We start from the raw sequence: 26,739 nt of genomic DNA on the forward strand, positions 1-26,739 counted from the left end.
GCACTCATAATAAAAGTGAGCATGAAAGAAATAAAATATGCTCTAAAGGCTCAAGATCTCACAAAAATTATGGCTTTTTGATGTTTAAACTTGTGAATATCAACTCAAGATAATACCTAAACTTAGGAAAACAACCTAAAATTTTTTAATTCTCAAAAATCAACTTATCATGCTTGATTCCCTAATGTCTTAAAGTTTAAACAATCAATGCATAAATGCCTATGTTTTAATTCAATACATATCAACAAAAATCATAAATTAATTCAAAATTCATTCTAATAGTGATATGAGAAGATCACATGAGAACAAGACAAAGTTTAGGGATTTCTGATAATGATATAAATAACCCCCCACACTTAAGATGTACATTGTCCTCAATGTACAAAGTTAGATTCTTGACGATATAGATATAAGATCATAAGATAGGGAGAGAAGTGAAACTTCCTGAATGATGAATGAACTCCTTGAATTGGAGTTTTGGAGAATAATCAACCAAGGCAATGATGAGAGTGGAGGAGGATACTCCAGTGGTGGTAGAGGTTCATTAGTCCATAAGTACTGCACCAAAAGAATATTATATCTGGTTGTAGCTATGGTCGTGGTCGAGCAGGACATGGCAGTCGTGGAGAACCTTTTCCATTGGAGTTTTTAGTTCCTAAGTGATGATGAGCTATGGAGCTCTTTATAACTGTGATAAAATTAAGAACTCTTTAGGAAATATAAAGAAGCATAATTACTCATAATGAAATAGCCGAAAGCATAAATTGTTCAATATAAATAATAAAACCTAAAAAATAAAAATAAGCTTAAAGAGGATTAAAAAGTAGTCTTAAAAAGATAAAAGTAAAAACATTAAAAATAATAATAAATAAAAGTTTTTAAACATCTTCATCGCTAGATGGTTCGCGAGGTGGGGTGACAATGAAATGTGGAAGTGTTGACAAATCCGATGTAGAGTCGCATCAATCTGATCAAAGCGCTGAAAACATTGCTGCTCAAATCGTGTAAGGCGCTCAGAGATGTCAGACAGTGAAGCCGCCGCATGAACTGGACGATGAGGGGGTAGTGGCTGAGTCAGTGGGTCCTCGTGACGTGGAGGGACATCATCAGTAATGTCTTCTGGGTCCTCCTCCTCGGTGGACTGAACGAGGCGGTACTGAGGAGGGTAGGTTTTACGTCGCTTCTCGATCATCCTTATATGTAGCATGCTCGAGATGCCCTGTGGGGACATCTGGCCGATGAGAGTGAGAAAAGATGATTGCCCCACTATGTTTAAGAGCCCAAAGTGCTGAGCTAATCGACTTACATAGGGCCCGATCGAGATGACACCTCTCTCATGCCGCTCTGTCTGATGGCAGATGGCGAGGGCAATAAAATAGGCAAGGTCGAAGACGTGCCCGTTCGCCATGCTCCACAAGAAATAGGTGTCGTGAGTGTTGACCACGCCGGTGCTCTCTTGTTGTCCCGTCAGAGTGTGGGCTAAGATGACGTGTAGGTATCGCAGGGATGGGGCGAGGGCTGATGCCTTAGAGCGGCTAGGATCATAGGTGGCCGAGGTAGGGACGAGGTCCTTCCAGCACTTTGAGGGAGAGTAGTGGATGTGGCGATGGATGGAGTCCAGTTCATTATCATCCATGAACTCCTCCGTGTACAGCCCTATTGGAATTCCAAACTCCGGGACGCTCAACTGGCGCATTAGACCACCAAGGCAGAACTGGACCGTTCCAAGATTGTCGAAGTTTATCATGACGACTTGAAGATGGAAGGTCGAGTAGGGTTCCATTGTAAGCTCAAGGTAGGTCGGCTCGATGATCTCAAAGAAGAGCTCCCACGGTTCAGTCGTTAGGAGGGCTTGGACCGCGTAAGCCATTTGAATTTGTTCAAGTGTGGCCCAGTCAATGCAACGGCCTACACCTAGGAGTCAGGCCTGTAATATCTGAAATAGTTCCTCTTGGGGTCCCAAGGGGAACTGGAGGAACGAGTGCCTAATCTCCGCGGTGGGACCTGAGGATGACACTGCTCCTTTCCTCTTTTTTGATGCGAGGATAGCGGTCTTCTTACCGTGTGAGGTTGACATTGTATACCTGCAACGAAAATTCAAAGTTAAGTATTCCCCACGAATGTACACGTGTTAAAACTGAATAAGAATATTTCATTGGGCTCATGTACTAGATGAAAAGTATACTAAAACGACCAAAGCAGATATATCACGTCATTATTATGAATAGGACTACGAGAGTAATGCTAACGGAAATATCTAGTGAATGAATGCATGTGGGTTTGATAAGTTTGAAATATGGTGTGGGTAAGCATGAAATCTATGGAAACAAGAAGAATGGATGAATGTAGCAAAATGTATTGGCTAAGATGACAAATTTCATAACAAAGAGCATGAGTATTCTATCATTACAACTATGATTATTTACTCAAAATAAAACAAAATATCATGAAATAAGTAAAAGAATGAAGAGAATAGAGGGAAACAAATGAACAAACGCAAGAGGGAGGAGCTTTGGGTCATCGGAAGTAGTCCTGTGGTCGGCACATGGGCGTGGCAGGTAGGGCGTGTGAAGTTACAACGGCTAGGGTCAAGGATTTTGGGGAATGGTATGATGAATAGTGAGGGGATAATATAGATTTTGGGGCACATGGCCCTGGGGCACGCCCGTGTGCCCTGATTTTTGCCCGTGTGTTTCGTAATTTTTTAAATTTGAGCGCGTTGAGATTCGGCACACGCCCGTGCTCTGTGGACGTGTTGGTGCACACGACCGTGTCGCACGGCCGTGTTCTACTTTGTTCGCTTCTTCCACACCCGTATATAGATGTCCACGCTCATGTTATTTTATCAGTCTTGAGCATGATTGATGGGCACGGGAGTGTTGCACACCCGTGCTAAATTCTTAATTTCAACCACGGTTTATAGACAAGGGCATGTCGCACAACCGTGTTGGTTTGACAGACTCGACCACGGCCACGTCGCACGGCCGTGGCAACTTATCGCATCCCGTGTTGTTGAAAAATTTGCCCTATTTTCACTCGCCGTATTGTATGGCCGTGTCTCCTCTCGTGGTGTGAGCATGACCTAAGGTATGCCTGTGTGCCCAGCCGTGTGGATTAGAAAACCTGTGTTTTAATAACTCAGTTAGTGATTAGATGTTAAAAAATAAAATTTAAAGAAGTTAACATCGTTAGTGCTCGGGTTACCTCCCGAGAAGCGTTTGTTTATAGTCTAAGCTCGACTTACCTTTCTGTTGCATGGTCATGGTAGTGCGAGGAGTTTACAATCCTCATCCCTGCTATCAATTTTATCATCATAAGGTTTAAGGCGAACACTGTTTACCTTAAAAGTACCAAATTTGGGATGAATTATCTCGACTGTACCATATGGGAAAATACTGAGTACCGTAAGAGGGATTGCTCCATTAGTTTTAGAAGTGGCAATACGAGGGTCTGTTGCATCTAGTAGTACTTTGTCTCCAACCTTAAGTTGATTTGGTGAGATATTGAGCTCATCATGGCATGGTTTTGGTTTATTGTGTGTCTTCGGTTTATGTGTCTGCCATTCACCTAATTCCTCGATTTGTAGCCTTCGTTCTTCATAAATAGGTCCTTTGATGTTGCTTGAACATAGCTCATATATGTTCTTTGAACCTGTTTCCTGCAAAGTAAGTTACACCACATGGTTAGTTTTAATAGTATGATTTATACAACCACTTTCAATTTTCAATGTGTTATTCGAATTACGAGCTTGAAGGGTGATTGTTTCGTCTCCCACACGAAGTGTGAGTTCACCTGTACCAACATCAATTATAGTTTTGGCAGTTGCTAAAAAGCGTCTTCCTAAAATTAAAGGCACGTTACTATCCTCCTCTATGTCTAGAAGAACGAAATTAACTGGGAATATAAATTTATCAATTTTAACGAGTACGTCTTCAATTATACCCCTAGGAAATCTGATGGTTTTATCGGCCAATTGAATGCTCATCCTAGTTTGTTTGGGTTTCCTAAGACCTAGTTGTTTAAACATTTTATAAGGCATAACATTGATACTCTAAATCAGCCAAAGCGTTATTAACATCTAAGCTATCAATTAAACAAGGAATCATAAAACTCCATGGATCCTTCAATTTGTTGAAAGATTCAGGCCATTGTGAAACGTTTGAACTTGTAGCTAGAGTGGTAACCCATGGTGAGGGCACCTTTTCAAAAGGTTATTGTATCTCTTCCATGCATCATAGAGTGTTTCTAAATCCATCTCCACAAAAGAAGAAATATCATTATGTAATTTAGCTGTTTTAGCCGGCGAAAAGTATTTTAATAAAAATTTTTTGGTCATTTGTTCCCAAGTAGTGATTGACCCTCGTGGTAACGAGTTAAACCACTGTTTAGCTTTGTTCCTCAATGAAAAAGGGAATAACCGAAGGTGAATAGCATTATTAGAAACGCCATTTATTTTAAATGTATCGTAAAACTCTAGAAAATTTGCCAAGTGAGCATTTAGGTCCTCGTCTTGCAAATCATCAAACTGAACAAATTGTTGTATCATGTGAATTGTGTTATGTTTCAGTTCAAAATTATTTGCAGCAACAGCAGGCCTAACTATACTTGACTCAGTTCCTGTTAAAGTAGGTTTAGCATAATCATACATAGTGCGTGGAGTAGGATTCTGATTTGCTGAATCAGCCGCAATCGCAGGAGGTAGTGGATTTTCCTGGTTTTCAACCATCTCCTCGGTTGTGGTTGAAGTATCGTCCTCTTGCTCTTCCTTTGTGTATCTTAAGCTTTGTCTTATTTCTCTTCGGTTTCTGCGAACTATGTGATCGATCTCACTATCAAATAGTAATGGTCCCGATGGGTTTCTTCTAGTCATACACTATAAAAACCTGCCAGGAGAGAATAAAAAAAAAGAAAAATTAGAAAAGAAAATAAAAATTTAAATTGCAAATAAGGTAAAATGGCTAAAGTAATAAAAATCGAATGTTCCTAATATCTTAGTTCCTGATAAACCGTAATATATACATATTTTTACCCCATGCTTAACGCATTTTATGGATGATTTTACCTTAGAATTGGTGAATTCGATGCTCCTAATGTTTTAATTTCATGTTTTATACTTAGGAGAGCATAGGAGAGTGAAAGGAACAAGAAACGGGCCAAAAACGGAGAAAATGGGCCAAAGTATAAAATCTACACGGCCTGGACTTCCTCACATGGGTCCGTGTTAATTTGGCAGACTCGAAGTACGATTCACACGGGCGTGTCCCTGCTAAGCCCAAGTTGAGTCCAATTTAGAAAAGGCTAATTTTGAAGGTTTTTAGGCATTCTAAAGCCTATAAATACGCCCTAAAGGAAGAGTAAAAGAGGAGGGCACGGAGAGGGAGGAAGGAATTACTCGAAGGAAGCCGATTGATCCATCTCAGAAGCCGGAGTCACCATCAAGATTGAAGATCTCCCCTCAATTTCCCTTTAGGAGTTTTGGGTTTTCTTTATGTTTTGTATTCATTATTCTTCTGAGATGTTTTCCTTTTTAGTTATGAACTAAATCCCCTAAATACCTAAGGGGAATGAAACCTAAGACGAATCTTGTTATTATTTTATGAATTGTATGATAAATATTTAACTTGTTCTCAATTATGTGTTTATAATTCTTGTTTTGATATCCTAGGATACTGATTCAAGATAAGTTCTTATTCAGAGGAGGAATAGACCCTGTCTAAGAGTACATTTGTCATAATTAAGCGGAGTTGATTGCGGGCCTAGACATAGGGTGACAAGATTTTGCCGGATTAGGGTGAAACCTAATAAGGGGATCCATAGATCGAGTTAATGCAACCCGATGGTGTTAATTAGAGAAAAGTCTCAATTATTCAATCTAGGGATTAGACGTTATTATTCTATAATAGGGATAATAACATAAGTTAAGGATCTCTACGGAACAAGTTAAATGAATAAATCATCCGATTCGGAGCCAGAATAACAAGTACAGTCTAGGTGGATTTTTCCTTAAGTATTGTCTTAATTTAATCATTTTTCAAAAGTAATCCCCCAATTCCATTCTCTATGAATTCTTAGATTAGTTAATTAGTTAGTTAAAACAAAACCCCCTTATTCTTAGACTAAATAATAAAAAGACAGTCATTACTAGTACTTTTAGTTCCTTTGGATTCGACAATTCGGTCTTGATAAAACTATACTACTGTTCGATAGGTACACTTTCCTGCATCGCGATAATAGTTAGTTTCAAGAACGATTAATTTTAAATATTTTAAACTTATCACATAAAATCACGTGATCAAGTTTTTGGCGCTGTTGCCGGGGAATTAAGATATTAGGAACGCTTAATTTTTATTACTTTAGCCATTTATTTTCTTGCAATTTAATTTAATTTTTTTATTTATTAATTTATTTTTTCTTTCTCTTGGTAGGTTTTTATAGTTTATGACTAGAAGAAACTCGTCAGGACCACTACTTTTTGATGAAGAAATCGATTGCACAGTTTACAGAAACCAAAGAGAAATAAGGCAAAGCTTAAGATACACAGAGAACAAGTAAGAGGACGATACTCAACCCCCAATCGAAGAGATGGATGAAAACCAAGACAATCAGCTACCTCCTGTAATTGCGGTTAATCAAAATCCTGCTCCACACACTATGTATGATTATGCTAAACCTTCTTTAACAGGAACTGAATCAAGCATAGTTAGACCTGCTGTAGCTGCAAATACTTTTGAACTAAAACCTAACAGTATTCAAATGATACAACAATTTGTTCAGTTTGGTGGTTTGCAGGATGAGGATCCCAACGCTCACTTAGCAAACTTTTTAGAATATGCGATACATTTAAAGTTAATGGTGTTTCTGATGATCTCATTCGTCTTCGGTTATTCCCTTTTTCATTGAGAAACAAAGCTAAACAGTGGTTAAACTCATTACCACGAGGGTCAATCACTACTTGGGAACAAATGACCAAAAAATTTCTATTAAAATATTTCCCGCCAACTAAAACGGCCAAATTACGTAATGATATCTCTTCGTTTGTGTAGATAGATTTAGAAACTCTTTAAGATGCATGGGAGAGATACAATGATTTACTGAGAAAGTGCCCTCACCATGGGTTACCTCTTTGGCTTCAGGTTCAAATGTTCCATAATGGCCTGAATCCTTCGAATCGACAAATGTTTGACGCAGCTGCTAGCGGAACCATCAATAATAAAACACCTGAAAATGCTTATGAGTTAATAAAGGAGATGTCACTGAATAACTATCAATGGCAAGTTATGAGGATAAAACCAACGAAAATAGCTGGTGTTTATAACGTTGATTCGGTCACCATGCTTTCTAATCAGGTAGAACGGTTTTCTTAGTTCTTCACAGGTTCACGCAGTAATGCAGTGCGAAGCAAGTGGAGTTGGATCAAGCAATTCGGAATACCAACCTTATGGCAACAACATGGATAACAAGCAGATAAAGTACATGGGTAATAATTCTCAATCTTAAAACAATCCATATAGTAACACTTACAATGCAAGTTAGAGGAACCACCCAAATTTCTCATGGGGCGGTCAGCGAAGTCAAAGACCACAACATCCTCCAGGCTACCAACAACCACCCTACCAACAGGAAAAGAAGCTGAACCTTGAAGAGATGCTCTCAAAGTTTATATCGGTGTCAGAAACTCATTTCCAGAACACCGAGACAGCACTTAAAAATCAACAAGTGTTGATCCAAGGGCTCGAAACTCATATAGGCCAGCTTTCCAAACTAATCTCCGTACGACCACAAGGTAGCTTGCTAAGTAATACTGAACCCAACCCAAGGGAACAACTCAACGCGATTAATGTTCAAGATGAAGAAGGACTCGTTGAGCCTGAGCCAGAACCGAGGCAAGAAACTATGGTAAGCAGAGGCAAAGGTGAGGTAGGTCATAACAAAAACAAATCAGTGAATGTCGAATATAAGCCTCATGTGCCATACCCCAACGCGACAAGGAGATGAACAATTTGGTAAATTCTTTAAACTCTTAAAAAAATTACACATTAACTTACCGTTTATTGAAGCTCTATCACAGATGCCAAATGCAATGAAATTTTTAAAGAAGCTTTTATAAAATAAGCAGAAGTTGGACGAGGCGTCGCATGTGGAGTTAAATGCATCTTGCTCGGCTATTTTACAAAATAAGCTACCGAACAAATTAAAAGATCCAGGGAGTTTTACAATTTCTTGCTTAATCGGTAGTTTAGATGTTAATAATGCATTAGTTGACTTAGGGGCTAGTATTAACGTCAGGCCCTACAAAATATTCAAACAATTAGGTCTTAGGAAACCCAAATAGACTAGAATGAGCATCAATTAGCAGATAAAACTATAAGATTTCCTAGGGGTATTATTGAAGATGTGCTAGTTAAAATCGATAAATTTATAATTCCCGTGGACTTCATTGTTCTAGACATCGAAGAGGATAGCAACTGCTAAAATGATCATTGATGTTGGCACAGGTGAACTCACACTCTGGGTGGGAGACGAAACAATCACCCTTCAAGCTCGTAATTCTGGCAACACATCAGAAATTGAAGGTGATTGTTTAACCCATTCTAATAAAATTGACAATATGGTGCAACTTATTTTGCAGGAAATAAGTCTGAAGGAAGTACATGAGTCATTCTCAAGCAATGGTAGAGGACCTATTCATGAAGAACGAATGCTACAAATCAAGGAGCTAGATGAATGGCAAACGCATAAACCAAGAATGCATGATAAACCAGAACTACGCCAGAACAAGCTCAACACTTTCCCACATCAACTTAACGTTGGAGATAAAGTCTTATTAGATGTCGCAGATCCTCACATTGTCACTACCACACAGAATGAAGAAATCCCTCTTACGGTACTTGGCATTTTTCCATTCGGTACAGTCGAGGTAAGTCATCCCAAGTTCGAAACTTTTAAGGTAGACAACACCCGTCTGAAACCTTATTTTGATGAGAGTGATAGCAGGAATGAGAAGTGTAAACTTCACGAACCACCATGACCATTCAATAGAGAGGTAAGTCGAGCTTAGACTATAAATAAGCGCTTTTCGGGAGGCAACCCGAGCACTAACTTTATTAACTTCTTTAAAATTTAGTCTTCAACACCTAACTTACTAACGGAGCTCTTGAATACAGGTTTTCCACAGAGACATGGCGAAGCACACGAGCGTGCTTAGGGCCGTGTCAAAATAGGGCAACGATTTTCCCAAACACGAGCTGCGATAAAATGCCACTACCGTGTGACATGGCCATTATCGAACCTGCCAAAACAACACAGGTGTGTAACACACCCGTGTGGAAGAACCGTGGGTGAACCTGTTAAAATAGCACGGGCGTACAACACACCCGTGTCTAGCACCCATGGTCGAACCTGTTAGATTCACACAGGCGTGGGTCTATATACACAGGCGTGGAAGAAGCGAACAACGCCAGACATGGTCGTGCGACACGACCGTGTGTACCCACATGCACAAGAAACACGGGCATGTACTAAATGTCAGACGTGTCCAAACTCAAAATTCGCGAATCACACGGGCTGAAATTGGGGAACACGGGCGTGTTACCTAGCCATGTGCCCCAAAATCTATAAATAGGCTGCACTATTCATTTTCTTCTTCACCCAAAAACCCTAACCCTAGCCGCTGTAAGTCCACACGCCCTCCTCGCCACGCCCGTACGCCGCTTCCAACTTCATTCTTGACGCTTAATCTTCCATTTTTTTAGCGTTTGTCCACTCTTTTACCTTTAACTCCATGCATTTTTAATGCTATAATCTTCATGTATCTCACACTGTGCTATCATTCAAGTTTTATTTCTTTTAAGATTAGTTACCATTCATTCCTCATGACATATTTTTTATGAAACTCTCATGCCTTACTCACCTATTCTAAATCAATATTCATAGTTTTCAATTGTTTCTTATTATTTACCATTATAACTCATGCCATGTGCTAAATTTATGCTCTTTATATTTCCATTAAATTCCTGACCATTTTTACTCATATCACCATGCTAGTGTCACAAAAGTATGCCATTGAACTTATTGTTTTAGTTAGTTTTAGTAGTTGTGGCTGAAATTATCGTTTTTATTTAAAATTTGTCTTCGTTTTACTTTGACCACTCATCAAGATGACTTGATGATTCTATTTGTAGGTACCATGTCATCTTCACGTGGTAAAAAGGCCACTGTCCTTGCTTCAAAGAAAAGGAAGGGAGTGTCATCTTCCTCGGGTCCTACCGCGGAAGTTCGTCACCCTTTCTTGAGGTTCCCCATCGGGCCCCAAGAAGAACTATTCCAAATACTCTAGGCTCGACCTTTAATTGCAGGCCACTGCATCGACTGGGCTGCGGTAGAACAAGTTCAGTTGGCTGAAGTGATTCGGGCCATCCTAGCCACTGACCCTTGGGAGCTTTTATTTGGGATCATCAAGCTGACGTATCTCGAGCTTACGATGGAATTATGCTCCACATTTCATCTTCAGACCGTGATGATGAACTACGATGATCCCGGTAAGGTCCAATTTCGCTTAGGCGGATTAGTTTGCAAGCTCAGCGTCCTAGAATTCGGTACGGCGCTAGGTTTATATACGGAGGAATTCAAGGAGGAGAATGACTTACATGCTCTCAACTGCCACATCCATCGTTCTCCTTTATGGTGCTAAGACGCACTAGTACCAGGTGGGGCCACCTACAATCCTAGCCGCTCTAAGGTATCAGCTCTCCCTCCATCTTTGAGGTACCTACACACCATTTTGGCTCACACGATTATAGGAAGGTGAGAGAGCACCGACGTCGCCTACTTTTTATGGTGTATGTCGTACGAGCACGTCATCGACCTTGCCTATTTTATCGCCCTCGCGATTCAGCACTAGCCGGAGCGGCATAGGAAGGGGTCATCTCGGTTGGCCCCTATGTTACTCGGTTGGCTTGACACTTCGGGTTCCTCAACACCGCAGGCCAAGAATCATCCTTAACCCTCATTGGCCAGATGTCTCCACAAGGTATCTCGAGCATGCTTAGCATGAGGATGATCGAAAAGTGCCGAGGAACCTACCCTCCTCAATATCGTCTCGCCCAATCTATCGAGGAGGAGGCCTACAAGGACATTCCTGATGATGTCTTGCCATAGCACGAAGGCCCACCGTCTCAGCCACCACCACCCTTTCGTCCAGTTTATACGGCGGCTTCATATGTTGACATCTCTGAGTGCTTCACTCGATTCGAACAACAGTGTTTTTAACGATTTGATAACATTGATGCTACTCTACAGCAGATTTGTCAGCACCTCCACATCTCATTGCCAGTCCCACCTCGCGAAGCATCCAGCGATGAAGATGTTTAAAAACATTTATTTATTATTTTATGTTTTTAATTTTTATTAAAACTACTTTTTATTTTTTATTAGACTTTAGAATTTTTTTTAATCATCAATTTCGATTATTTCTTTATGAGTAATTATTCTTCCTAATATCCCCTAAAAAGTTCCTTATTTTATCACAGTTATATAAAGCTTCTAAGCTCATCATCGTATAGGAACTAAAAACTCCATCGGGAATGGTTCTCCACGACTACCATGTCCTGATCGACCACGACCATAGCTACTACTAGATATAATATTCTTTTGGCACATGACTTATGAACTAATATGAACTAATGAACCTCTACCACCACTGGAGTATCCTCCTCCACTCTCGCACCGATTACTCTCTAAAACTCCAGTTCAAGGAATTCATCATACAAGAAGTTTCACTTCTCTCCCTATCTTCTTTTTATATTCTTATATCTATCTTTGTACATTAAGGGCAATGTACATCTTAAGTGTGGGGGGTATTTACTTCATTTCCCTATCAGAAAAATCCCTGAATGACTATCTTGTTCTCTTGAAAAGCTCTCATATCATATTTAGGATAAGTTTTAATTGATTTATGATTTTGATTGTTATATCTTAAATTAAAATATAAGCATTTATGCATTGATTGTTTAAACTTTAAGACATTAGAGAATCAAGCATGATAAGTTAAATTCTTATTTTCTCAATATGTCATATTTGAATTTAATACTCGTCTTAACTTACATATTTTCCTTATGTTAACATATAAAAGATAATCTCATATGTATATGTCATGATACATATCATTCTCTTACCGTTTCTTTAATAACATATATCATTCATTTCATTATATCAACATTTCATGCACCATCATTTCCTTATATCTTAGGTATATTTATTTCGGTAATGGTTCGTATTAAACTTAACATAATTTAAATTCCATGTACCTATACTTATTTCATTTATCTATCTTATAAATTATTTCATACAACTATTTTGTACATTTATTTCCATATGACCAATTCTCGTAAACATTTCACATTACCATTTTGTATAACCAATTCATTTAACCATTTGTTATATTACCGAATATTAGTTGTTCAATGATATCTTGGCGTTTCTCTTCCACGATCTTATTTATCTTTGACATGATGCCATAGTGTCTTTCAACTATGGTCTTACTCATTTTCTGTCATGTTGCCATGGTATCATTCAACCATGGTCTTATTCATTTCCCTGTTACGTTGCCATGGTATCTTTCAACCATGGTCTTACACATTTCATGTCACGTTGCCATGGTATCTTTCAACCATGGTCTTACACATTTCATATCAGGTTGCCATGGTATCTTTCAACCATGGTCTTACACGTTTCATATCAGGTTGCCATGGTATCTTTCAACCATGGTCTTACACATTTCATATCAGTTGCCATGGTATCTTTCAACCATGGTCTTACACATTTTCTATCGAGAGCACACTCCATGAACCTCATTCTTACAAAGGGATTACCGGTCAGGCTAAATCCTCAGAATATAAACTCATAGAGTATTGTCGATTACCACCCAAAGCTAAATCCTCGCAACGACAATTACTCTAATGAGCTTGGATCTGAATTACCACCCGAAGCTAAATTCAGATCCTAATTCAGATTACCGTCCGGCTAAATCCATTTTACACATATTCTTCTGAGGGCTATATCAAGATAGGATCACCCATCCGGTGCTAGATCCTTTTACCGTCAATTCCTTTTCGAGATCCATCGAATTTTCCTTTCATTCAAACGGATTTCTTCCCATTTTATCAAATATATCAATGTTTCATAAATTTCCATATAATGAACATTCAAATCATATTCACATCAATAACATACAGTCTCAAGCATTTAAGAATATAATTCAAGTTACACGAACTTACCTCATTGATTGTTCGTGTTTATGATTTCATTATTCTGATATATTTTCTTTTCCATGATCAAGTCTCGTATTTGTGTCGTCCGGATCTTTATAAATAAATTTGATCATCATTTTCATTCATTTCATATTCTAATGCATTTAATTAATGCTCCAGCAAAAATTACCATTTTCCCTAAACTTTTAATTAATGACGATTTCATCCTTAGGGTCAAGAAAATAAAATTCTTGCAATTTAATCCTTATTTCCAGCTATTATTATCATACATATCGATAATAGTCCATGAATTCTATAAAATATCAAAATTTTCACAATTTCAACACTTTTCAATTTAATCCCTAAAACATGTTTTCCCCGATCTTGAACTGAATTGATAATTTCATTAAATTTTGTAATTTAAATAATAAAATAATCTATTTCATGCAATTTAGTCATTTCTAACATTTTTACAAAATTTCCCATAAAGTTTTACTTTTATTCAATTTAGTCCCTAAGCCTAAAACATGCAAATTAGCCATGCTAGATGAATATTCATACATATTTTCCTCCTCCTCCTCTCCATTCCACATCCTTAATTTATATAACATGCAACAAGTAACATTATCAATAATTTCACTATTTACTTATATGTACATTCAAAACTGTCCATTTGTGTCATAGTCACTAAATTATTTATATATTAAGCTACAGAACTCAAAATTAAGATCCCTTAATTTTTCCTGAAACTAGACTCACATGTATTCTTATCATAAAATTTTCAGAATTTTTGGTTTAGCCAATTAGTACAGTTTATTTATTAAAGTCTCCCCTATTTTGCTATTTGACAGTTCTGACCACTCTTCACTAAAGTTTAATTATCTCTTTAAACAGAATTCAAATGATGTTATAATTTGTTTCTTATAAAAATAGACTCATTAAGGAATTTAACCATATAAAGTATGTAACAAAATTATTTTTTATAATTTTAGTGATTTTTACAAGTCAGAACAAGGGTTCTTAAAATCATTCTAAACCAGTCTCACAAAATATAAATATCTCAGAATAAAGATTTACTTTACTTTCTCTATTTATTTTATATAAAATAGACTCAATAAGATTTAATTCCATATCACCCTTAGCTTCTAATTCAATTTCTATCATTTGTGGTGATTTTTCAAAGTTAGCCTATTACTACTGTCTAAAACTACTTTAGTGCAACATATTGATTACCAAGTTTATAACACTCCTATTTCCATTTTCTACCATATTTCCCATTATTTTCTCTCATTTCCCTTCACTAATATATCAAAAACATGGAACCATATAAAAGAAAACTCTACATTAACATCAATTCCATGTTTTTCAACAATATTAGACTTAAAAATATATTGAAATCTTAATGTTCTTACTTTTTCTTATTAACTTCAATCTTTAACTTGATTTTCTCTCTCCTCCAGCTTCTATTTCTTGAATCCAACTTGATATTCTTGCTCCCCATCATCTCCTTGCTATCTTTCTCTCTTGATGGCTATGGAAATTCTTTCAATTTTAGGTGAGAATAATGAATTTTGGTGAAAGGACTAAATTGTAAAGAAAGAAAACTTCTTTTCTTCTTACTCTTTCTCATGTTGGTTTGCATGGAAAGGAAAGATGATGAAAATTCTTCATCTTTCTTTCCTTATATACTAAATAAATAATAATAAAATAATATTAAATATCTCATAAAATATTAATAAAATAATATTTATCTAATTAATTAATTTAAAATATCATCAACATAATCATTAGATTCTAGAATTCTCTCTCTTACTAATTGATTATTTTTCCCTTCATGATCTTTTAGAATTCCATCCTTGAGTCATCATTTAATTTAGTAAAATTACAATTTAGTCCCTCATAGTTCTTCATTTATTCAATTTGGTCCTAATTTATGTGACAGCCTAAATTGACCCTAGTCGGAAAGTGGTTTCGGGACCACTAAACCGAGTCATAAAAATAATTAGCCATCATAGTGGATGCTCATTATATGTACATATGCATGTGTGAAAATTTCATGTTTGAATTTGTTAATTGTAAGTGAATTTTATCAAATAGGACTTATGTGAGAAAATTTAGAAATGTGCTAGGCAAATGTAAAGTGGCCTGTTAATGCATGTTGTGAAAATGATGGGCTTGCATGTCAAATTTCCCTAAATTAAAGCCTAGTGGCCGGCCATGACAAAGGGTGATGGGCAAAACATGTCATAAAACATGTTGTGTAAATGGGTTATGTTGGAATAAATAAAATAAGGAGTATGGGTAATAAAGAAATGGAAAAAAGAAAGAAGGTGTGTGATCCCCCCCCATTGTCATGAGTTGAGGGAAAGGAAACAAAAAAAAAAAGTGTGTTCATCCTTTTCATTTCTTTTGGCCGAAAATTCTAAGGAAGAAAGAAGGAGTTCTTGCTCCATGTTTGGTTTAGAAGAGGATTAGGAGGAGGTTCGGCCATACTTGTATCAAGATTAAGGTATGTTTGATGTTGTGCCATGAGATTCATGCATGTTTTTTTTTAGTTGCTAGCTTGATGTTCTTATTAGCCCATGGTTCAAATCTTTGCTATGTCATGGGGATGGTATTCGGCCAAGGTGGATTTTGTGTTGATATCATTGCATGCTAAATGTGAAGCTTGTTAATGATGCATGTGATGGTGGATTGATAACTCTTGAATCTCCTTTTTAGCATCCTTGAGTGAGGCATTAAGTTCCTTGTTCAACCATGACCAAAATTGAAATGGTAAGGTGTTGTGATGCATTCGGCCGTGGTAGGATATAGAAGAGAAATAAGGTTGTTGTTAGATGAAGTAGAGTCTAACAAATGAGCTCGTATGTGCATTAGTTGCTAGATGGAGAAGAATCGGCTAGCAAGTTGTGTGCTAAGGCGAATGTAATTTGGTATATTATGGGTAATGCATGTGTTGAATTAGTGTAAAGGAGAGGATGCTTTAATAGTGTATATATGTGTATTAGCCAAGTTTTGAACTTGAAACAAATGGTGTTTAGTCAACACAAGTGACCATACTTGTAGAATGTATTAAGTGTTGCAATCGGCCTTAGCATAGATGTGTATGTTCGGCCATTGGTAGCCTATTGATGGCTTTAGCTTGACTTAGAAAATTCGGCTAAGGGGAAATATTAGCTAGTATGTTGAATTCGATTTGTGATTTCGTACATATGTGACTCTAATGTCTAATGTATATATAGGCTAAGTACCTTGAGCTTCTCTTTTGATGTTCGAATGAATTGTATTAAATTGTTGATGTGATTAAAAAAAGCGTATGATCATTGTGTATTTGAGCTAAAAGGTGGCCATATGACCTATCAAACTCCTTGTCATATTCGGCCATAAGCTAGCAAAATGAGACTTTGATAAGTTAAATTTATTTGAATTAGCTCAAGAGCTTAGGGACCACAGTTGGATAAGGGAAAGGAAAAAGTGATCGAATAGCCGTTGAAGCCGTTCGACAACATCCGAGGTAAGTTTTCGAGTAATGGAACTTAAATTATGATTCGATTAGATTATGTCTTAAGTAAATCAAAATCATGCTCTTTGTATGTGGCTATTGAGCCGAAATTGTAAATATGATAAGTGTCTTGTGTTGAGCTTTAGTAATGAAAATGAAATATGGATGTGTCATGATTTATTGATATATGTGTGCATGGTTCTTCAATGATGTCCGGCTAAGTCCCAAGGCTTTGTGCTAAGTGACTATATCCGGACTAAGATCCAAGGCATTTTTATGAGTTACTAAATCCGGACTAAGATCCAAGGCATTTGTGCGAGTTACTAAATCTGGTTAAGTCCCAAGGCATTTGTGCGAGCTACTATAACCGGGCTATGTCCCGAAGGTATTTGAACGAGTAGCTATATCCGGTTAAACTCCGAAGGTATGTGATTCGGGAATGAATGAACTTGCTGTAAAAATTTCAGTTAATACGCTTGTGAAATCCCAACAATGAGGTATGTTTCGTATGTGCTTTGAATTAGTTGAGCCCTTACAAATAAGTATTCGCTCAGTTGATAAACGAGCTACCGGCCTTTGGCTAAGTTGATCTTTTGTGTATGAACATAAGGGTTGGTAATGTGAAGTAAGTATGATATTGAGAATTTGTGCATATGAAATTATCCGTTTAGCTATATGAATGCTATGCTCTTGTTGTGCTGGAATCCCTTGCTCAAAACTTACTAAGCATAAATTGCTTACTCCGTTTCTTTGTTTCTCTGTTTTATAGATTTTGGCTCGTCACCATCGGACTCGGGATTTTTGAAGTCGAAGTCTCCCACACTATCAAAGCCCCTTTTGGTACAATTTTGGTTGAACTTTGAAATGGCATGTATAGGGCTACCCTTTTGTTGTTGGTCATGTACCCATGGATTTTGTGTAAATTTGGATAGCCATGCGAAAATGGCTTATATATGCTTTTAGCATAGTACTATAATTGTTTTGTATGTTGATCACTAAGAGGTATGGAAATGTTTGGAAATGATTAGCCATTGGAATGGTTAATCATGATTATACTTTGTGCTATGTATGCAAAAAGGGCTAATTGAATCATGGAAACTATGAAATAGGTAAAGTCTACCTTAAAGGCAGATGCCGACAGCAGTAGCGATGTGGATGTGAAAAATCACTAAAAATAGTAGGAATGGAATTAAATAGTTAATAAATTATTTAAATGAACCTTGATGAATCTACTTTCATATGGAAGAAACGAAACGGTCATATGAGTTGTATGTTAAGAGATATTTAGGTTTTCATGAAACAGGGCCAGAACAGTTTCTGGATTCCCTGTTCCAACTTTGGAAATTCATTATAAATTAACCAGAGATAATTAGGAGTCATGCCATATATTTATAGCTTCCTCTTTGAGTATAGTTTCTATAGAAACAAACGGTATCAGTATTGAAGCCCTGTACAGGGAGATATCCAAGTCGTAATGCGCGAAGGTCAGTGTAGTTGATCCCTGTAACATGGGAGACTTTAACTAATAAACTGTACTAATTGGCCCCACTAAAAATTCTAGAAAAAAATTTGTAGATGCATATATGAGTCTAGTTTCAGGGAAAAATCACAAAACTGATTTTCTAGTTGTGGAACTCAAGATATGATTTTTAAGGTGACAGTGACACAGTTAGCCAAATTGTCTGAAATTTTTAAATGGACTGTGAAAATAAATATATTATGTCTGTTAGCACCTCGTGTTCGACTCCGGCCACGGTCTCGGGTACGGGGTGTTACAATTTATCCATTTTCCTTAGTTTCTAGATCATTCTACCCTTAAAATATTTACACTATTGGTCTTTCAACTTTTCATATTTACACTTTAACCCCTTAAGTCTTGAGTATTTACTCTTAGGTAACAAAACTTTTCTGACTTTCACAATTTAGTCCTTTCCTGAATCAAGATATCATAATTTACTTCTCAATGTTACCATAACTCAAAACTTCCCTTTTTATCACTTTATTTCCTTATTTTATTATATCAAGGATAATATATTACTGTAAAGATTTTCGGGGTATTACATTTTAAAATCTTAGGTTGTTTCCCCAAATTTTAGGTATTACTTTGAGTTGGAATTCACAAGTTTTAAACATAAAAAAGCCATACTTTTTGTGAGATTTTTGAGCCTTTTGAGCATCTATTAATTCTTTCATGCTCACTTTTATTATTGCTTTGAGTGCGTCAGTATTGAACTGTTACTCTAGAACTTGCTTGATTATGCATGTCAAGACCACACCATTTGATTTGATATGTCAAAATGATTAAGGCACTTAGGATTAACCACTGATGCCATGAAAAGCCTATTTCTACGATTAACCCCTAGTAAACCCCCTTGACCCTAACAAATCATTTCTTGTATTACCCTTAATATTAACCCTTAGCCCATTATTGTTGAAATCCCCTAAATTAATTTGATCCCTATTTTTGTCGAGATTTGAATTGAAATAGTTGTTTAACTATGTCTTATTCTATTTTTTAATTTAACTTGTTCTTAAAAAAAATGTATACATATTAGTAGTAGTAATCTTTTGTTTTTGAGCTTAAGTATTTAAATTCCATATTCTGAGAAGAAGCTCTGTTGTACGCAAGTGATATTAAATTTTTTTCTAGTTAAGTGATTTTTCAATTAAATCTCGATTTTAACTTTTGCTTTCAGCCTGTGACCACACCCCCTAGCCAAGCCTCACTACAACCCTCTAAAGACCTTTTGATTGATGTATCATCTCAATTTATAGTGGTGGAGATTTGATTTTCATACAAGCCTTTGGTACTGACTTTTCATTATTGACTATTGAGTGCTTTATTTATTGTCCTTAAACACCTCGAGTGATTTGAGTGAATCTTTAGTGAGGATGTGAAACTCTGTGACATTTTGAATCAAAGGTAATTACTTAGATGAGAGGAGACACCTATGTTTGCATGATTAAATACTCAACTTGGAATGTTCGAAACTTTTATGCTCTTTTAGTTGAATTCTCAATGTATGATTACCTATAGATTATTTTGAGATATTTTCGATAAAGATTATAAGTTGAGAAAGATTTATTTTGATTATGAGTTGAGGATTTTGCTTGAGGACAAGCAAATGCTTAAGTGTGGGGGTATTTGATAAACCGTAATATATACATATTTTTACCCCATGCTTAATGCATTTTATAGATGATTTTCCCTTGGAATTGGTGAATTCGATGCTCCTAATGCTTTAATTTCATGTTTATAGGAGAGCAAAAGGAACGAGAAACAGGCCAAAAATAGAGAAAATGGGCCAAATACAAAATCAACTCGGCCTGGACTTCCTCACACGGGTAGACCACATGACCATGTCAATTTGGCAGATTCGAAACATGATTCACACGGGCGTGTCCCTACCGAGCCCAAGTTGAGTCCAATTCGGAAAAGGCTAATTTTGAGGGCTCATAGGCATTCCAAAGCCTATAAATACACCCTAGAAGAGGAGAATAAGGGGACACACAGAATAGGGGTAAGAAATTACTCCAAGGAAGCCGATTGATTCATCTCAGAAGCCAGATTCATCATCAAGACTGAAGATCTCTCCTCAATTCCCCTTCAGGAGTTTTGGGTTTTATTTATGTTTTGTATTCTTTTTTATTCTGAGATGTTTTCTTATTTAGTTATGAACTAAATCCCCTAAATACCTAAGGGGAATGAAACTTAAGACGAATCTTGTTATTATTTTTTGAATTGTATGATAAATATTTAACTTGTTCTTAATTATGTGTTCTTAATTCTTGTTTAGATATCCCAGGATATTGATTCAAGATAAGCTCTTATTCAGAGGAGGAATAGACCTTGTCTAAGAGTACATTTATCATAATTAAGCGGAGTTGATTGCGCGCCTAGACATAGGGTGACAAGATTTTGCCGGATTAGGGTGAAACCTCATAAGGGGATCCATAGATCGAGTTAATACAACCCTAGAGTGTTAATTAGAGAAAAGCTCAGTTAGTCAATCTAGAGATTAGACGTTATTAGCCTTGAATAGGGATAATAACATAACTTAGGGATCTCTACGGAACAAGTTAAATGAATAAATCGTCCGATTCGGAGCCAGAATAACAAGTATAGTCTAGGTGGATTTTTCCTTAGGTATTGTCTTAATTCTATCGTTTTCCAAAAGTAATCCCCCAATTCCATTCTCTGTGAATTCTTAGATTAGTTAATTAGTTAGTTAAAACAAAACCCTCTTATTCTTAGGCTAGATAATAAAAAGATAGTCATTACTAGTACTTTTAGTTCCTTTAGGTTCGACAATCCGGTCTTGCTAAAACTATACTACTGTTCGATAGGTACACTTGCCTGCATCACGATAATAGTTAGTTTCAAGAACGATTAATTATAAATATTTTAAACTTATCACACAAAATCACGCGATCAGTTTCTCGGAAACGGTGCCAAAAACTTGATACATGATATTCGTGACATGTTTTTAAAAATTTATAATTAATCATTCTTGAAACTAACTATTATCACGATGAAGGCAAGTGTACCTATCGAACAGTAGTATAGCTTTAGCAAGACCGGATTGTTGAACCCAAAGGAACCAAGAGTACTAGTAATTACTTTCTTTTTATTATCTAGCCTAAAAATTAAGGGAATTATTTATCTACACTAATGAACAAAACTAAGAGTGCACAGAGAGAAATTAGGGAAAAGCTTTTGGGAAAACTCGATTGATTAAGACAATACCCAAGGAAAAATCCACCTAGACTTCACTTGTTATTTGACTCTAAATCAGACGATTTATTCATTTGACTTGATCCGTAGAAATCCCTAAATTATATTATTCTCTCTCGACACTAATAACGTCTAATTTAAATCTCTTTCTAATTAACACCTAGTGTTGCATTAACTCGATCTATGGAATCCCTTATTAGGTTTCACCCTAATCTGGCAAAATCTTGTCACCCTATCTCAGGCGTCCAATCAACTCCGCTTAATTATGACAAATTTACTCTTAGATAGGGACTTTTGCTCATCTGAATAAGTGCATTAACTTGAATCAATATCCTGGAATATTATGACAAGAATTAAGAACACATAATTAAGAACAAGTCAAATATTTATCATACAATTCATATAATAATAACAAGATCTGTCTTAGTTTTCATTCCCCTTAGGTATTTAGGGGGTTTAGTTCATAATTATAGAAGAAAACATCTCAAAAGAATAATGAATACAAAACATAAAGAAAACCCAAAACCCCTGAATGGAAATTGAAGGGAGATCTTCAGTCTTGACGATGAATCCGGCTTCTGAGATGGATCAATCGGCTTCCCTTGAGTAATTCCTTGCCTCCTACTCCATGTCTCTGTTCTAAGTGCCTCCTCAGGTGTTTAAATAGGCTTTAGAATGCCTAAGAGCCCTCAAAAGTGGCATTTTCCGAATAGGACTATACTTGGGCTTGACAGAGACACGGCCGTGTGACACGTCCGTGTGCGATTGCTCCAGCCTGTGGTTAAGGCTGTTAAATGGGGACGGGCGTGTTGTCTACCCGTGTAAGTCGTGCATCGATCCTTCAAATGGACACGGCCGTGTGGCTTACCCGTGTGAGGAAGTCCAGGCCGTGTTGATTTCCCATGTGGCTCCATTTTCTCCGTTTTCAGCTAGTTTCTTTCTCTTTTTACTTTCCTATGCTCACCTAAGTATAAAACATGAAATTAAAGAATTAGAAGCATCAAATTCACCAAATCTAAGGAGAAACCATCCATAAATGTGCTAATCATGAGATAAAAATATGTATAAATTACGGTTTATTAGTACGATTACACTCTATTATACTACAAAGCGTGGGTTAAAAAACAGAAGGCTATCGATAAATTGCATCACATTTGGGATAGTTCATACAATTATCTATGGAAATGGTGTCAAATGTTGGATCGGTATGTCCCAGGTTTCATAACTGATCTCAAAATGCACCCAGTGTACTTCGACGATCGATTGGACTTTGGAAAAAAAATATTTCATTGATTCTTTTAGACCTTTGAGCAATACAGAGAAGCTTTCCAACACTGCAAACCTTTAATGAAAATTGATGGCACCTGGTTGTGCGAAAGGTATTAGTATCGATTGTTGATTATCATTTCTTAGAAAGATAATCAGAGGATTGTGCCAATTGCATTTGCAATAACTTCTAGAGAAAAGGAAGATGACTAAGATTTCTTCCTGAGTAGGTTGTGTCACCATATTTACCGGTAGCCCTACATATGTGTCATATCAGACAAGGGAACCAGAATTCTATCCACTATTGAGCATCAGGGTAGCCTTTGGGAGCGCACCCATCACAGGTACTGCATACGACATTTCAATCTAACTACCACTAAAAATGGCCTGCAGAAAGTGAACGAGATGAAATCATCGACATGGGTATGTAATTGGCACTAACTGCACAGTCATGTTGTACCTTATTTCATTCATAGTTTACATTCATGGGTATGCTTTTTCTCGAAAGGGTTACGAGCACGTCCAACATCGTTTTCATGAAATTTTGAACAACTTGGCCACCACCAACAGCTATGGTGCGACATACCTCATCAACATACCTTCGAATAGTGGATGCAATCGTATTATGGGAGTTTACTGTACAGGCACATGACGTCAAGCTTAGCCTAGTATATCAATTCCATACGAAAGGGAATGCATCATTTGTCAATAAACTTGGTTGTGAAAGAAACATAGTTTCATCTACCTGGCTTATTTCTCAAAAGGGTATCGGCATACACTGGACAGATAGCAAGCGACTATACTTGGTGTGAAGATGTAATGAAATAAATCAGACAAAATACGATGAGAGTGAACACTATATATGTAGTGTGTCACTCATGTCGGAACCTAAAATTTTGAGTTACGGAGCACGCTAGGTTGAACCAAGGCATGTCAGGGGCATCATATTGTGTCAAGCTAACAGGAGAGACTTGTAATTGTAAAAGGTTCTAAGCACTTCGGTTCTTATTCGCAGATGTAATTACCGTATGTGGGAACCTATGAATTGAGTATACACCTTACATCAATGATGTATACAACCTAGAATGCATGTATAGTGTATGGAGTCCTAAATTCCCATTCGTCTCTAATAAGAGTAGAAGGTCACCAGTATCTACTCTATCGTACGAGTTGGCACCTAACATGAACCTACGTTGTGTTCCCAATCGTCGATAGCATTATTTTCTTTCAGAGAATATATTCATTACAATGTTTCCATTATTCTAGTATTCCAAATTTGTTATTTCTTATTAATTTACGCATAACTTACTTTAGAATGTAATTGATAAACCGTAATTTATACATATTTTTACCCTATGTTTAAAGTATTTTATGGATGATTTTCCATTAGAATTGGTGAATTCGACGCTCCTAATACTTTAATTTCATGTTTTATACTTAGGAGAGCATAGGAGAGCGAAAGGAACGAGAAACGGGGTAAAAACAGAGAAAATGAGCCAAAGTACTAAATCAACACGGCCTGGACCTCCTCACACGGGCAGACCACACGGCCGTGTCAATTTACTAGGCTCGAGCACGGCCTAAAGTAATCGCACACTGGCTTGTCACATGGACGTGTCCCTGCCGAGCCCAAGTTGAGTCCAATTCGGAAAAGGCTAATTTTAAGGGCTCATAGGCATTCCAAAGCCTATAAATACACCCTAGAAAAGGAGAATAAGGGGACACACAGAATAAGGGGTAAGGAATTACTCCAAGGAAGCTGATTGATTCATTTCAGAAGCTGGATTCATCATCAAGACTGAAGATCTCTCCTCAATTCCCCTTCAGGAGTTTTGGGTTTTCTTTATGTTTTGTATTCTTTATGTTTTGTATTCTTTATTATTCTGAGATGTTTTCTTATTTAGTTATGAACTAAATCCCCTAAATACCTAAGGGGAATAAAACCTAAGACGAATCTTGTTATTATTTTCTAAATTGTATGATAAATATTTAACTTGTTCTTAATTATGTGTTCTTAATTCTTGTTTAGATATCCCATGATATTGATTCAAGATAAGCTCTTATTCAGAGGAGGAATAGACCTTTTCTAAGAGTACATTTATCATAATTAAGCAGAGTTGATTGCACGCCTAGACATAGGGTGACAAGATTTTGCCAGATTAGGGTGAAACCTAATAAGGGGATCCATAGATCGAGTTAATGCAACCCTAGAGTGTTAATTAGAGAAAATTTTCGGTTATTCAATCTAGGGATTAGACGTTATTAGTCTTGAATAGGGATAATAACATAACTTAGGAATCTTTACGGAATAAGTTAAATGAATAAATCGTCCGATTCGGAGCCAGAATAACAAGTACAATCTAGGTGGATTTTTCCTTAGGTATTGTCTTCATTCAATCGATTTTTCCAAAAGCAATTCCCCAATTCCATTCTCTGTGCGTTCTTAGTTTAGATAATTAGTTAAGTTAAAACAAAAACCTCTTTATTCTTAGGCTAGATAATAAAAAGACAGTCATTACTAGTACTTTTAGTTCCTTTGGGTTCGACAATCCAGTCTTGCTAAAAGTATACTACTGTTCGATAGGTACACTTGCCTAAATCACGATAATAGTTAGTTTCAAGAACGATTAATTATAAATTTTTAAAACCTATCATGAAATAATGCGATCAAGTTTTGGCGCCGCTGCCGGGGAACTAAGATATTAGGAACGCTCAATTTTTATTACTTTAGCCATTTATTTTTCTTGCAATTTAATTTTATATTATTATTATTATTACTTACTTATTTACTTTTTCCTTCTCTTGGCAGGTTTTTTATAGTTTATGACTAGAAGAAACCCGTCGGGGCCACTACTTTTTGACGAAGAAATCAATCGCACAGTTCGTAGAAACCAAAGAGAAATAAGGCGAAGCTTAAGATACACAGAGATCGAGCAAGAAGACGATACTCAACCCCTAACCGAAGAGATGGCTGAAAACCAAGGCAATTAGCTACCTCCTGCGATTGTGGTTAATCAAAATCCTGCTCTATGCACTATGTATGATTATGCTAAACCTTCTTTAACAGGAACTGAATCAAGCATAGTTAGACCTGCTGTAGCTGAAAATACTTTTGAATTAAAACCTAACACTATTCAAATGGTACAACAATTTGTTCAGTTTGATAGTTTGCATGATGAGGATCCCAACACTCATTTATTCAACTTCTTAAAACTATACGATACATTTAAAATTAATGGTGTTTCTGATGATGCCATATATCTTTGATTGTTTCCCTTTTCATTGAGGAACAAAGCTAAACAGTGGTCGAACTCGTTACCACGAGGGTTAATTACTACTTGAGAACAAATGACCGAAAAAATTTTACTAAAATATTTTTCGCCGGCTAAAACGGCTAAATTACGTAATGATATCTCTTCTTTTGTGCAGATGGATTTAGAAACACTCTACGATGCATGGGAGAGATACAAGGACCTTTTGAGAAGATGCCCCCACCATGGGTTACCGCTTTGGCTCCAAGTACAAACATTTCACAATGGTCTGAATCCTTCGACTCGGTAAATGGTTGACGCAGCGACGGGTGGAACCATTAACAATAAAACACCGGAAGATGCCTATGAGTTTATAGAGGAGATGTTACTGAATAACTATCAGTGGCAAGTCATGAGGACAAAGCCAACGAAAACAGTCGGCGTCTACAACATCGATTCGGTCACCATGCTCTCTAATCTGGTAGAACTCTTAAATAAAAAGATTGATGGTTTTCTTAATTCTTCACAGGTTCACCCAGTAATGCAGTGCAAAGCAAGTGGAGGTAGAACAAACTATTCAGAATACCAACCTTATGGCCACAACATGGATAACGAGCAATTAAACTACATAGGTAATAATCCTCGACCTCAAAACAATACATATAGTAACACTTATAATGCAGGTTAGAGGAACCACCCCAATTTTTCGTGGGGAAGTTAAGGAAATCAAAGATAACA

At 36.8% G+C, this 26,739-nt stretch overlaps 3 non-coding genes across 3 annotated transcripts; 1 reads left to right on the forward strand and 2 right to left on the reverse strand.

Moving 5' to 3' along the window:
* Nucleotides 1-4,181: 4,181 nt before the first annotated feature.
* LOC128282743 (small nucleolar RNA R71) lies at nt 4,182-4,287 on the forward strand. Its single transcript, XR_008273098.1, has one exon. It is a non-coding gene; the product is annotated as a small nucleolar RNA R71 (small nucleolar RNA).
* A 2,723-nt stretch (nt 4,288-7,010) lies between these two features.
* LOC128283191 (small nucleolar RNA R71) lies at nt 7,011-7,117 on the reverse strand. Its single transcript, XR_008273532.1, has one exon. It is a non-coding gene; the product is annotated as a small nucleolar RNA R71 (small nucleolar RNA).
* A 19,029-nt stretch (nt 7,118-26,146) lies between these two features.
* LOC128283189 (small nucleolar RNA R71) lies at nt 26,147-26,253 on the reverse strand. Its single transcript, XR_008273530.1, has one exon. It is a non-coding gene; the product is annotated as a small nucleolar RNA R71 (small nucleolar RNA).
* Nucleotides 26,254-26,739: the final 486 nt, after the last annotated feature.

This window comes from Gossypium arboreum, chromosome 10 (genome assembly GCF_025698485.1).
Source record: "Gossypium arboreum isolate Shixiya-1 chromosome 10, ASM2569848v2, whole genome shotgun sequence".
NCBI classification, from domain to species: Eukaryota; Viridiplantae; Streptophyta; class Magnoliopsida; order Malvales; family Malvaceae; genus Gossypium; species Gossypium arboreum.